The following is an 11,100-nucleotide window of genomic DNA, read 5'->3' on the forward strand; positions in this document are numbered from 1 at the left end:
TTCCATTCCATTCCATTCCATTCCATTCCATTCCATTCCATTCCATTCTTTAACAAGTGGAGAGGTGATTTCCCAAGCAGCCCTGGTGTCAGCCATGAAACAGAAGCCACTGGCTCTAACATGCAAAATGGAGCCAGCACTCTGGATCCCTCTGCTATTTTGTGTTGGTGTCCAGAAGGTCTTGCACAGCACCTGGAGTTGCACTTTCACTGGTGGACAGGGAGAAGGCACAGCAAAGGAGTGTGCTGCTGAACTGCAGCAGGAAGGAGGGGATGAGCTCTGGGTTCCCCTGTGAGCCCTTGGGGTTGCAGCTCACCCCGTACTGCCTGTGCTGGCTGCACTGCTGCCTCCAAAAAGTGATGACCTTTCACGTTTCCTTCAGCTTGGTTCCCAAAACCGCATCTCCTTCACAGCAATCTCTCTGTGGAGATGTATTTACCACGAAGGATGATGAGACTTTGAGCAAGTAATTGAGATTTAAAGCTCCAATTACAAGAGGAAATAAACCAGAACTGTTTTCTAAGCTTGTGTCTTAATTGGACGAAGTGATTTCAGTACGTACTTCCCAAAGTCCTTGCACTATCTCCTGTGCTTGTTAGCCAGTGACCTGGTTTTCATGGACCAACCTTGTGGCACTGCAGTCCCTCACCCAGCTGCACTTGGATCAGGGGAACAGTGCACAGCAGAGTGGTGATGCATATGGCTGGAGCTCAGCTCCTCCGTTAGTCAAAATTTCTTTGGGTAGAAATATTGTTTTATATCTATTTGGCAGCTTTTCTGCTTGCTTCTTGTTCAGGTTGAATCATATGCAGCTACATCTGAGCTCTGGCACGCTGTCAGTTGTTCACAGTGCTGAGCACAATGCCTTTGGGGGTGGCAGCAAGCATAAGTGACACCTTAATAAGGGCTTCTGCAGATGTGGCCTTGGCACTAAGCTGCCCCCATCTACCACTATTGCCAGCTTGGGGCTTATTAGTCACACATCCCTCCTTTGAGAGAACTATTTTTGATGTACCTGCCCTGTGTGAAGCCCTGCTCGGTTTTGCTCTCCCTGCTGATGTTGGCTGCCTGCAGCACCAGGTGTGGGGAGGGCTGGGGTCAGGGTGAGCACCGCACGGTGGCTGGGAATCACTCAGTATTCTCTGCATTTGGAGCCCAGCTCTGCCTGCCCCTGGGCTGGTTTTGCTCCAGACTCTCCCCTGTGACAGGCTTACACTGCTGTGGTTTGGGTGATGGCTTCCTCATAGGGGACAGGGACAGCCTGGAGCACCCACTGGCCGGGAACAGGCTGGGCAGAGCAGCCACTGCCACCATATAGGATTGGTCCTGCTATCTCTGGGGGTTAGGCTGGGCTGTGTCATTCCCTCTGCCTGTTGGCTTAATGAGCTGCCTTATCTGTCATCTTCCCATGGCAGATGGGGGTCTCTTCAGGATTAATTAAGGATCACAACTATGACCTACTTACTGAGCTGGTGCTATTGTTCCTGGAGCTCCCGGAGCTGCCAGCTTGCTTGATGGAGTTTCTTCTCCTGCTCTGCTCTGGTTACTGGCTCTGTGCACCCTGACAGCACCGTGCTGAGCTCCAGCTGGGCTCCCATTACATCCATTTCCCTAACAGACACACACATTACCTTTGGGTAGGTAACTGCAAGCTTCTTGCCCATGGTGCACCAGATATGGGGATTAGAGCTGCTGGCCTACATCTTTCATGGTATTGTTTTCATTTAGGAGCAGGGGGCTGAGGGTGGGCAGAGATCAGCTGCAACGTGGGGGAAAGAGGTGAGAAAAATGGTTTGGGACCATCCAGTCCTGTGCTACCAGATCCTAAACCACGCTGTTGCTGAACGGGTCTCCCAAGGTTTTCCATCTCTCAGAGGTACTCAGCTCCTCCTCATTTCTAGCTTGTGCATCATTGCAGCAAGCCTTTTGCAGTAAAGGAGCAGAACTGTCTAGAGACTGAGAAAGTCAAGCTCTGCTAACCCTCTTGTTACCTGCCAGATCTTCAGGCAGAGCATTGTTCCAGATGGGAATAACTCAGCGGTTTGCTAAAGCAAATCCCTTCCTTCAGCTGGGCATGGATTACTCCATGCTGGCACCTTGTCTCCTCTACATTCTCCTGCTCTTTCCTTCCTTTCCTTCAAATTGACGAGAGCTCATTGTATGCAGCAGATTGAATCTCATGCAGTGTGGGCTCCCAGCCATGTGCATAGGGCTGCTCATGGCACATTTGCTGCTCATGTGAGGGCTTGTGCTCCCTGAGGCTCTTTTCATCCCCGCCTATGGAGCCAGTCCTCAACCAGCCTGATGTTCCATGCAGGGTCCAATGGTCTCCCTGGTGGGACCCCAGCAGTTCCCAGTGCTTTCAGATAGGAAGAGTTAGCTGTCAGGCTGAATGAGACCCCTGGGAAGCACCATTTTGCTTTGTCCTCGGAAGCAAGCACAGTGGGGGAATTGCTTGGCTTTTCTTCTCTGCCTCAGAAAAAAAGCCTCTCATGTTCCAGTGACCTGCTTACTATGTAGGTCATCACCAGCTGGAAGAAAGAAAACAGTTTCAGGAGTAGGGGAACTCTAGCAGGGCTCCTCTGCTGACTGATCTTTCTGGAAAAGCATGGAAAGTTGTGGCAATCAGTCTGGCCTTTCCCCTCTTCACTGCTCTGCCCAAGATGATGGAGGAGGGATGTGTGCTGCCCTGAGAGTGGGCAGATTGCCCAGGGTCTGGTGTACCCTGGGATGAAGTAACGGTGCATGGAGGCAGGCAGCAGGTCTCAAGTCTACTAGTGGTCTGGGCTTTTCATCCTTTCATGAGCTTGGTTTCGGTAATTAGGTCTGTCCTGCCAGCCATGTGCCTGCATGGCAGAGTCCTGAGCTGGGGAGCAGTCTGTGCTGGGAGGTGGGACGGTCTCACCAGGGTGAAAAGGGGACGTGGAACAAGGAAAAGCCTCTGGGTGCCAATGGGACCCAAACCAAAGCTTCTCTCAGCACTGTGCTGCTGTAGATAGTCTGGGACTGCTCCACATTGCACACAGCAGAGCTGACTACTATGTGATACCCATGGAGAAGAAAGGAGGCCCTCAGTGCAAGCTGTCACCAGCCAGGACATATTGCTGTGAGGCTTGGAGGAGTGAAGTCCAGCTTCCCTCACACTTGCCTCTATTGCAACAACCCCTAATACCCTTCACTATCCTCTCTTCTTTCCCAAATCCCCTAAATATCAGCTGGCCTGGAGACGCCCTGTGCCCTGGCTGCTTCTTGCTTGGGGAAGCATGGGCACAGCCATGCAGTCTGCTTCCCACACAGCTGAGAAGTCTCATTCGTGCAAGATCTTTGCAGTCAGGCAGGGGAAGGGCAGGGCACCCTGGGGCTGTCACGTCGGCTCGGCACATCCGTGCACCATGCGGATGGCGAAGGGCCGCTGCTGTCACGTAGCCACGGTGAGAACACGGAGGGCCGCTGTTATCTTTGCTTGCAGGAAGGGTTCAATTAGAAACTGTCTCACAAATGTGTGGTTATTGAATGAGTTGCTCGTTTACTATGTATGAGCCATCCCCACAAATGTGCCGAGTGCATCTGTCCTTGGCAGGGTGCAGCTGCTCTGAAGGGAAGCAGATGAGCCTTCCTCGTCACAAGGCTTTCTTCATCGAGGCTCTTCTGAATTGTTCCCTGTGTGGAGCAATTCTCCAACAACATTCAGTGCAACAGCAGGGGTGAATCAACTTTATCAAGGCTGGCCTATTTTTAACTCTTCTTTGGTTTTATTTCAAAGAAGGCTTCAAATGCCATATGTCACAGGGCACGGCGATGCTTCTAGCGCAATCGGTGGCCACAAAGAGCTACCCAGGAATGCACTGTATGGCAGCTGGGGAGAACCTCCTGTTCCCAGCATCCTCAGCCTCTCTGGGACTTGTTTCCACAATATAAAAGATCTTAACAAAAGGATGGCTGGCTGTGGAGCAAATCAGTTTAACCACCACAAAGCTGAGCTTACTTATGCCTGTCTCACTGCCACCAGAATTTGGCGAGGCCATGAATTTCATGAGATGGGGGTGCCTTAATCCTGGTTCTTAAACCCTGGCAGGCAGGCTAGGGCTCTTACATCTACTTGGGAAGCATCTGGTGTTGGTCTGAATGAGAGACAGGTCTGAGTGGCCCTTGGGCTTCTAGGTGACAGCACTTGGCACAGTGTGGGGCTCTGCACAGCTCTGTTGCGTGAGAACATTGCTTATTTTCTCACCTTTGGTTAGCTCATCTCGAGATAAGTGGTGACTTTGTTTAACCCAGGTTTTCACTCAAACCATGGGACAGCAGTTGAATGGTTGCTGTGGCCCCGGACGTTGCTGAACCACTGTGGCTTTGTGCTGCTCACACACCTCCAAGTAAAGCAAGCAGGCTGCCTTCCCCACCAAGCCCTCATTGTGGCTTAATGAGAACCAGACAAAGCCTCCAGGATCACATCTCTCCTTAGCCACTGCCTTCTCAGTAAGCTCAGCCCAGTGTGGCCACAGCAGCTCGGAGTGGAACCGTGCCTGCACAGGGGGCCTGCTGCAGGCTGTGTTTGCAGGCTTGGTGCTTGGCGGTGCTGCTTTCTTTAGGGATGGATAGAAATAAATGCTCACTAATCTGCCTAGCACAGCTAGGGGAATAATTAACTCCAAGAATGAGGTGGATGTAAGGAGAAAATCTGAGGACAAATCTGCACAAGAGGACTGCCAGGTGGTTTTTAGCCTGCAGCACCATTCTGTAGGAGTTGCAATAAAGCAAGCCAACACCTCCTCTGTTACAACCTGAAAATCACCGATCACTTGTTATCACTGGCCTGTGCTAGAGGAAGACAGTTCAACAGGGACTAGAATCCTTGCTTTATAGCACTCAGGTGCTCAGATGTGCCCTGAGGTGGCTCCCAGGCTCACATTGTTCAGTGGCTCTTGTGTGCCAGGCATCCAAGTGTTTGGTCTGCTGCTGTGTTGCTCCCTGAGTGGCTGCTCCACGCCGGTTTCTGTGGCTCTTTTTTCTCCAACATCCCAACCCTGTCCTCTGAGATGTATGTCAGGATGTGGTGTGCCGTTGGCTAATGAGAAGCTTCTGGTGCTGTCTGCATGAGGTGGCAATGCTAGAACCCCATATGCAGTGCTGAGCATGTCCCAGGAACCCAAGGATCAAGTTGGGAGATAACTGAAATGCTGCTAGTCTGAAATGCTCCTTTAGGGTGGCCCACCATCCCTGGAGGTGTTCAGGAAACATGAAGAAGTGGTACTTAGGGACACAGCTTAGTGGTCAGTACTGTTGGTAGGCGGATGGTTGGATTAGATGGTCTTATTTTCCAACCTTAATTAAGAGCATCATACAGTCTACCAGCTCACCTCCCTCATAGAGTAACAGACCAGGGTAGGAGAATCTTGAGAATGCAAAGAAGCTTTCACAGCCCTCTTGTTCTGGATGACACCGTGTGTGGGGACAAGAAAATAGCCCAGTGTCCCAGCATGAATCAGCCATCCAGTCACACACAGCTTGCTTCACCAGTGGTGCCAGGCAGTCCTGCAGGGAGATGGGCTGCAGGGATGAAGGGCTGGCTCTGCCTGTGACAGGGTGTGTTGTGCTGGGCATTTGTGGCTAACACAATCATGGGAGGAATCAGACTCCAGATCTGGATGGAAGAGCTTCACTCCTGCCTAGGCGTTCAGAGCTGAAGGTCTGGTAGCCAGCTCTGAGGTGCTCACGCTGTGGGTGTGAAGACTTGTCTGCATCTCTGGGAATTGAGATGAGCTATAAGCAAGAATTTTTTGATTTGAAGCCTTTCCAGGTCTGGCATTGCAATTCTATTGCCTGTGCAAGGATTTTTGCTGGACTGTGACATGGTTGCCTATCGGCCTCCTGTTCCAGCAGCTTCAAGCTGTGCTTCAGAATGACACATGGCTGTGCTATGGCTGTACTGGTGCACAGGTGATGGCTGTGCCAGCTTTACATAACTCTGCCCTGTGTTTCTCCAAGCTTATCAGCTGGGAGTCACCACGTGTTTATTTACAACATGCATGCAAACCATAGGAATGCAGGCACTGGTGTATGGACAACAGGCTGTGTTTGCAGGGCAGAGGCAGAGCAGTTGCACAGTCCCTGGGACTGATTACCTCCTCCTAAGGAAACCAGTGGGATATCTCAACGCATCCACCGATGTCCATGCTTGATGCCATGCCACCTTGAGCAACCGCATCCACCTGTGTTTGAGCTTACAGAGTGCCCAGCACCAGGATTTTTGCCTTATAATGATGTCATCTGAAGGTGAGGAGCTATCTTTACAAGACAAGATCTGCCCCAGAGGTGGGCAGAGGTGGGCAGAGGGGCAGATGCTCAGTGCAACTCTGATCTAAGGCTATGGGCATCATCAGAGCAGGTGGGCACAGCTTGCTAAGCCAGCACAAGGCCATCAGGAGGCTTTGTTTGTAACTCAGCAAACAAGCAGTGATGGAAGGTTCTCAAACTCCCCTTCTTCGGGTCATCTTTACCCATGATATCACTGATTGCGACACCAGCGTGATTCATCCCACGCATGGGATTTATCTGAGATGTCTGTTTCACCCGAGGTTGGACTGTTTGTTTGCACAGGGTGTTGTAATGCTGCACAAACAAGGAGCAGGGCAGCACAGAGCAGATCGTGTGCTCTCCGCAGGGGTACAGAAGAAAAAGCTTTGGGATGCAAGGATGTAAAATCCCACCCGCACCAGGTGAGGAGGTCTCACTTTGCACCAACAAAACTCACGTGCTCGGTAAGAAGTGCTGTGTTACACCTCGATTCTCAGCTCATTGTGTGCTGCTCATGGCTCAGACCAAAAGTCCGTGCAGCTAAGGGGTGTCTGTGGGTAGGCAATGTGCCCACGCAGCCCCTGACACAGCCCAGCACGTGTTGGCCCACTCCCCATGGACTGCCCAGCCCTTGGGTTGCCTCCAGAACCCAGCAGTGAGACAGGCAGTTCTGTATCATTCAGAAAGAAAACACTTCTTTCATATAAGCTGGTGTTAGTGTGCCCCGTGTGAGCTGCACTGCCTGCCCTCTAACATCTCAGATAGCCTATCACACCACAGTAAAACTCACTGGTCTTTACAGCTCCCTGGCTGAAAGGTGTAAGGTTTCCTTCTGGTGAAGCCTGCAGTCAATAGCTCGCATTTCTGACGCCCTTTGTCATGGAGTAAGTATTTATGGCAACTGCACAGTGCTCTAGGTTCTTTCCTTGAAGGTCAGGACAGCTGACGATAAAATTGTGCAACCCTCCCTGCGCCAGCCCCTTACTGTACATCTGCAATTTCTAATAACTGGTTACTCATTAGGAAGATGCCCTTGGAGTGGTTTGACAGAACTAAGTGCCTCTGACCCGTAACTGTTCAAGAAGTTGATTTAATCTCTCTGGATCGGGGTACATATGAGGTCCTTTCCCTCTGCCTTCTGGTTCTGATCCTTTGTGGGTGCTCCTGGTGTGAAGTTCTCCTACACCCTGAAAGCAGACGCTGATGCACTTTGGGTGAATGCAATGCACAGAAAGTCGTGTAATAAAAATAACAGGGGCTGCAAACGAGCGGCTTGGCACCTCGGCTCTAATTATAACAGCACTCAGCCTCTGCCCAGACTCAGCAGAGGCATTCTGTGAGCAGAGCACCCAGCTTGAAGCAGCCCTTCCCTGGATGGGCAGCGCCGTCCTTGCACTGGTTGGCAAAGGAAGTCCCTCACATGGAAACCCCTCACCGGATCACTTCCTCATTTCCCTTGTAGGCAAAGTGAAAATCAGGCAGCAGCCTCGTGGCTCTCGGGCTGCATCAGTGTGAGCACAGCCATGGTACAGGCTCACATCACTGGGGGTCCGTTCCTGTGCTGGGGTTATCAAAGAAACCAGCAAATCCTGAGCGCTCCATGGGCTGTGTGGGGCATCCCGAAGCCCAGCAGGTACTTTCCATGTGGAAAACTCCCCAAGCTGTACTAAGCAGCTGCGTAGGTAGTTGTCTACTGCTTTAGCAGGCTGCGTAAAGCATTCGTGCTTGGCTGCCTGAACTTCATCACTGTGCTGTTGTCCCCTTCCTGGCTGCTTCCTGCTGCACTTTGATATGGCATCACTTTTGTTTTTGTCTTTGGAGAAACAAACAAAACAGAAGGCCAAAAGCCAGCTGCCTAAAACACATTCCTCTGCCGTGACTCGGAAAAAATCTCTTCTTTAGATGTAAGCATCCACTGTTTGCATTGTTCATCCTCCCAGCAGGGGTTCTGGGCTTTGTCTGCCTCACTCGGGTTGGAGTCTGACCATCCAGCTCTTCCTATTTCTGAGCTGCCATCCCTTCCAGCCACAGCTCATGGGTTTCAGCTGCCTCCCACAGCTCCAGGGGTTGATAAAACAGGTCTGGTGCCATGTATGGTGGATCGAGTCGACAGGCAGGAAGGCGCTCGGCCTTGATAGGGCTAACTTTATTTAGCAGGCACGTTGCAGAGCTGGCACTGAGCAGAGAAGCAGAAGCAAAAGAATGTGTCTGCTCTCCAACAGGGAGGTGGTGCAGCATATTCCATCCAGCCCTGGCATCAGGGTCCATGCAGTGATGGCCCCACGGGTGGGGAACTCTTTGTCCCAAAGGTCTCTGCCTCATTCTTGTGCACTCTGCTCACCTTTGCCCGGTCCTGATCTTCATGCCCTCTGGGTTGACACAGTCATGAGTTCAATCGAGTGTGAACTCTGCTCAGTCCAGTGGGAAACAGCAGAGAAAGTTCAGGACTGGAGGTAGCTGCACACACTCAGTCAGGGAGATCAGCAGTCTCTGCTTGCTTAGAAAGAACCTGTATTTAAACAAAACGACGTCCCTGGAACCAAGGACTTTGGGGCTAGCCTGTAGTGTGGGGAATGGAGATCTTATGCTGCAAGAGGGGAAACCTCAGGGCCAAAGGAGTCCATGTGCCCAGAGGTGCAGATCCATAGCTGTACTGGGAGATATTTTAAAGATGGTTTTGCACTGCATTCATGGAGCAGCTTTGGGTGCCTTCCAGTGGCTTAAGGACAACTTCACAGATGCCAGAAAGCTGCTGATGGGGTTCAGTCCAGGACCAGCTCTTCAGGATTTCTCACTCCTGGACCTTCCTGCTCCTTTAGGCCAGTTCTGGAAACAGACATTCTGACTTCCCTTTCCCTCCAGCTCCCTCAGATGACTGAAGTGCTGTATATCTTCACATAAGGAGTGACAGCACACTCCAAGGTGGGCTATGTCTCATCACCAGTAGGTCTCTGATCCCTCATCATCCACCGCAGCTACATGACAGCCTCCCTCAGCTCCACCAGCCCCTTCAGGTTATTGCTACAGTCAGCTCATACAACCTTCCTCCCTGTTCTCAAGGTTCTGACAACAAATTTCTAGGTCAGCCTGGTGACCTTTGACTCCGCTTCCTCTTTAAACTCCAGTGGCTTTTGCTTCGTTGCTTAGTTGTTACCCAGCAGTAAAGATCGGTTCTGATAACAACAGGGGCTGCTCCCTTCCCCCTCTTCCGTACACAGGTCAAATCTCTCCTAGTTTGCTTGAACAAATTTCCAGGTGGGGCAGTGAGAGATTTGCTTGCGGAAAAGGTTTTGTCCCTCTGCCATATTTCTTAACTCCCTAAGGAAGCAATGCAATCACAAAGGCAGGTGGGGAAAAAAAAACCATGACATGACAGAATGGGTTTGGCACAGCTGTGAAGATGAAGTCATTAGGAGCAGAGAAAATCACTGATGTGGCAGCTTTATGTCTTCTGCTGATGTAAAAGCAGTATCTTCCCATGGAAGAAATTGGGCCCACTGTTCTCATCGGCTGAGCTTCCCACCTTGGTCTTATCCACGGTGTGAAAGCTGGCTTGAGCTTCCTCCTTCTGCAGCAGCAACGAGGGAAGCACAAACAGCAATCTCAGCCATACTGACCTGTATCTGTGATTTCTGTCTGCTTGTAGCTGTCTGCTTTGGCTGTGCTCTCTGGATGGGAAGGGGCAGGGACAGAACAGCCATCCCATCCAGCTGGTTGAGTTCTTACGCTCCAAAGCATTGCAGGGTTGGTTGCTCAAACCCTCCCTCTTGCCCGCATTGGGATGGGACATCAAACAGCTGCAGAAAACCCATGCTATGATTGGGGAGATGGGATGATCTCGCTCTGAGAGTGCTGTTAGCACCCTGGACACCTGGCTGCAGTTGCTGGGTCCACGTTAGATTGTGTCCCCATCCAACCCCGTTTCTCTTGGTGCCTCCTCTATGGGCACAAATGCTTCCCCTCACCCCTCGTCTCCGAGAGCCTCAGCCTTCACAGGAAAATATGGTCTCCCTGTGGCGTTGTAAACTCTACCCTGTCCCCCAGTTGGCACAGCCCTGCACAGACCAATGTGTTCAGCGTTTTAAATATTAATAGGACATTTGAGAAGCGGGCCCTGCGACACTGAAGGTAAATTTTCCATTTAGTTGCTAAAATCAGACCCACTCTAGCGAGAAGTTCGGTGCTTTTTGAACTGGGCCTGAAATCAAAGGTTAGCTGGAATTTCATGCAAGAACAACCCGACCAGGAGGGGAAAACAGAAAGGGAGGCAGGGCTGCGAGCTCGTGGGAAGCATTGGGAGAGCAGAGCATGAAGACGCGGATCGGAGTCGCCACCTTGTGACTGCTCGGCCACTTCCACGGAACGGGACAACGCCTTGCTGGCCCGTCCAAAGCTTCCTTTTAGGCTCCAAACTGCCAGATCTGAGGGTCCGGACCTTCATTTTTAGAGTGCGATACCTTTTTGTGGCATAAACGCTCATTTTTTTTTCCATCCGAGGGTCTCATTCTTGGGACACAAAGCGTCCCCAGCAATCTTTTTATGCGTGTGTTTGCAAAGCCTCATTTTTAGAGTCCAAAGCCTTATTTGACTCTACAGCCCCTTTTCTCTACAGCCCACAGCCTCATTCTAAGGGCCAAGGCCTGGACTTTAGAGCCAAACCCTTCTTTTCAGGACACAAATCCTTAGTTTTGGCTTCAAACTGTAGGACATAGGGCCCCAAACCCTCATTTTTGAGGCTCACAGTCTCACTTTGTAAGTGTAAGCGTCCCTTTTGGGGGGTCCAAACCCTTATTTTCAGAGTTCAGA

The sequence above is a fragment of the Lagopus leucura genome, unplaced genomic scaffold, assembly GCF_019238085.1.
Source record: "Lagopus leucura isolate 7727_CA_CO unplaced genomic scaffold, USGS_WTPT01 Super-Scaffold_100026, whole genome shotgun sequence".
NCBI classification, from domain to species: domain Eukaryota; kingdom Metazoa; phylum Chordata; class Aves; order Galliformes; family Phasianidae; genus Lagopus; species Lagopus leucura.